This window comes from Gnatocerus cornutus, chromosome 9, assembly GCF_029298725.1.
Source record: "Gnatocerus cornutus isolate USDA-ARS CGAHR chromosome 9, icGnaCorn1.1, whole genome shotgun sequence".
In the NCBI taxonomy this organism is placed as follows: Eukaryota; Metazoa; Arthropoda; class Insecta; order Coleoptera; family Tenebrionidae; genus Gnatocerus; species Gnatocerus cornutus.
This window is the reverse complement of record NC_142241.1, coordinates 1,296,392-1,300,396: the sequence shown is the minus strand read 5'-3', so window position 1 is coordinate 1,300,396 and position 4,005 is coordinate 1,296,392.

Sequence of the window (4,005 nt, the reverse complement as noted above, 5' to 3'; positions counted from 1 at the left end):
CAAAATACACTAAAAATACTAAATTCCTACGCGAAATGAGTTGACAGGGTTGTCAGTAACTAGGGTTATTTTGTTATTTTAAATTTCGCGCGTATGGTACACTTTTTATCGCGTAGATTTAGTGACTTTTCTGTCATTCAATCTCTCACCGTACAAACTATACCTGGCGTAATTTTGTATTTAATTTTTGAAATACATTTTTTGAAAATAAAAACTGAACAGAAATTGGAAATTGTAGCTCAAATTTACACAAAATTATGAAGTTTAAACTTATTTTGCGATCCTCGAACTGGACTAACCTAAAATAAAATTGGTTGATCTCAGTTTTAAACCCTACATTTGTGATTTTTTTTTGAAGTTTTCAACCATATATGTAATTTTTCTGATAAATTGGTGTTACTCTATCCTGAAGAAAAAACAATTTGCCGGTAAATTCAAACTTAAAAAAAATGACACTGCAACTTATTACAAAGAAAGGTGTATTCTGGGTTGCCAGAAAAACACTCTCTCTTTTGTTTTAAAGGTAAAATAATTAAACATTACAATCTGATAGTTTTTGGAAGCAAATGTGATTAATGGAATTAATTAGGATTTTTTTTTCTATTTTTTGACATTAATTCCATTGGGCTACATTTTCGATTTTTTACATTTTTAGAGGGTGAATTAAAATGGGGCGATATTACAACCCTCTGACGGCTGGTGGAGGGAAACTTGATATGGGAGATTTATCAGTGAATTTTTCTCTATTTTTTGGGTCTAACGCCATTGGGGTACATTTTCGATTTTTTACATTTTTAGAGGGTGAATTAAATAATTAAAAATAAGGCGAGATTACAACCCTCTGACGGCTGGTGTAGACAAACTTGATATGGGAGATTTATCAGTGAATTTTTCTCTATTTTTTGGGATCACTGCGACCGGGGTAGATGCTGGATTTTTACGATAACGGTGATGAAAAAGGCGGCAGCACAACCCCCTTTGATTAACCCTTTTCTGTTTATTTTACACCAAAGTATTGATTGTCACAATGGGAGGTTATTATTCCAAAGTCAAATTGCCATAAATTTGTAAGAAAAGTACGCGAAAACATGAAAATTCCCATGAAATTTCAGTATTTGTCTGGTTTACTGTAAAAAAAGCCGAGTGCACGTTGTGTTGCCTATGTTACGGCGCAACCAAAAAGCCAATCCCAAGCCTAACTTCAACGACATAGTATCTGTCTGGAAAACTGACTCGTCGACCACTTCTGGTAGTCGAATGTGAAGTTGTAGTTGAAGATGGTTGAGGGAGGACCGTTGGTTGAATTTATGGTATCTCTCGATCTGATGACTGGATTTCACCATCAACATAAGCTGGTTTGAGTCGGTCGATTGAAATTGTTTCTTTCCTCCCATTTATTATCAACGTAAAGAACTTTTCCCAGAAGTAATCTTCTCGTGACTAGCCCTGTATAAATCGTAGCTGAATAGTATTAACCCGTTAGTAATTTAAATTCTGTTATAAATCTATTTTTAATAAAGTTCTTAAGTTTTTTTTGTCTCCTGTAAAATTTGCGTTATTGGAGTTAGCAGGTTAACACTCTTAACCGACGATTTGTAATTGTTTTTCATTTTTTCTTATTGTTTTGTATTGTTTATTAATTGTTATGGCTGTTTGTTATTTTTTTTTTCTTTGTCATTCCACATTTAAATAAACTGTTTTTTAACTTATTTAAACAAACTTTTTAACTTTATTTTAAATCAAAACGTAGTTTTTTTTCCATGAAGCTGTTTTTGTAGATGTAGAAATAAGTTTTATCATGAACAATTTGACTGCTTCACCTCCAAGGATCTCTAGATCCTACCTACCACTTCGTGTAGAGCAGTTTTGGTAGATCTGAAAAAAGACTAAAAAATTTTTTCGTCTGAAAATAGACATTTTGCCAAAAATTCTGACCAACATGAAGATAGTCGTTTTCGAATCGTATTCTTTGCTGCTTATGTTCTTCAGTAAATTCGCATTTCGTCGCAGCGGGGTGGTTCTCAATGCCCTGTTCTTTCAATCGACGATGCGCAGTCTACAGTTTGGGGAATTGATACCCGATGAATGGGAACAATTTTAATAAGAAGTGGGAGAGGAGTATGGTCAGTGGGTGGCATTACTCCCCTCAACGCATCTTAGCGACAAAGTTCTCGAAAATTGTAACTCAAATTCATTGAGAAATACAATGCCTATCATTACTCATAAAAAAATAAAATTGTTGCATTTTGCATTCGAAGGACCAAATTCCTCTAATAGCGAAGAATTACCAAAGGAGCAATCATGTTAACACCTCGTCTTGCCAAAAATGATAAAACAATGCCACGACGCATGCATTCGCGCTGATGGGGGTAAATTATTTTTATCTTCCTCGCTCCAATAGCAATTATGGTTTTCTTTGTTGCGCTCATCTATTTGCCCATTAATCGGTCTTGGACTCACCAAAAATTCATGTTTCTTGATGTGTGTGAGAATGAAAGAATGCAAGAATCTCTTTCTCGCTCGGTGTCCCCCACTTTCTATTAAATTTAATTCCATGCATCGGGTGCCAATTCCCCAAACTGTATGTCTTCCTTGTCCTCGCCTTCTTGCAGGCTGCCTTCTTGTCTCCACTTAGTGATCAAGTTAAATATCGCTGTCTTTGACGAATTTAACCGATGGGCGATTTGCTGAATAGACCAGTCTTCGTCCCTCAGTGTTATCGCGACTGTTTTGTCATGTTCATTAGATGAACCCTCATTTTTGTTTATGCAACTAATAAACTGTTCATACAATTTTTGACAAATTTAATTATAATTGTCACCCAAATTTGTCAGAAAGCAGCCGGATTTAATCTGAAACATTGTAGTCGTTCCTTTAATTTTGCAATTAAGGCTTCTTCTCAGTGCAAAAATTGATTGATAACCAGTAAAAAACTACATTTTATCTACAAGCCTAATTTTTATTTTAGTCGACGACCATTCACTGAAATAAGTATGACTAATTTGGCAAACATTTTTAAGTTGTTTACTTACATTTACATCTTGTTTACTTACAGTTGATATTTCTATTTATGGCTCATTTAACCTCTTTTGAAAAACCATTGTACAGCGGTCATTATAACGCAATATATGGATCTTAGTCAATCAGGGCTGACGAATTTTTTATTGCATAGAACTAATAAATTATAGCCATAATGTAAAGAAAACTTATTCTTTCTGTTATTTGCTGCTTTTTTGACATTACAATAACGGCATTCTTTTATTTGACACCATGCGTCTAGATTTTATCAAATTTACTTGCCTATTTTTTTTTCAATTTTGATAATTTTTTTAAAAATATTTTTTTGTAAAAGTAGAACATATTACACATTTCTGAACCAAAAATATTAATATCTTCCAAATTATGAAAAAAAATATATGGGTGGCAATTTAAAATAAGAAAGTTGAATATCGACCAAAAGATATTAAGACATTTTGAAAAATTCTAAAATCATCAGTTTATAGTAAATTAAAAACAATTTAATTTGCTTTTTAAATTTTTGAAATCGGTTTATAAATAAAAATTCTACAACGCCAGCCGTTTTTTAAAAATCACCCTGTATAAAATTTATGTTATAATTTATTATAAAAGAACAAAAACGCGGAAGCAATTACTATTTATTGGTTTGGCCTTTTCTAACAATAAAATATTTTATTGTTATTACTCATAGATAAAAACTACACGGGTTAAAAAACTTATTTTATTATAAAAAGTTTACATTAAATACTTATTGCTCATAAAGTGTCAAATAAATGACTTCATTTCAAATTCTCTTTCTTGATTCGTCGAAGGAAACATGAAAATCCGAAGTGTAGTTAAAATCATGCCAATCACCTAAAAACAGTAAAATTATCAGCTAATTCCCTGAACGCCAGTCAGTTTTATTTTTAGTCCGATTGTCTGGTTTTACTTTAAGTAATATACAGGTGTTCTAAAAATTCCGAAAAAAATTCATAAACTATACTG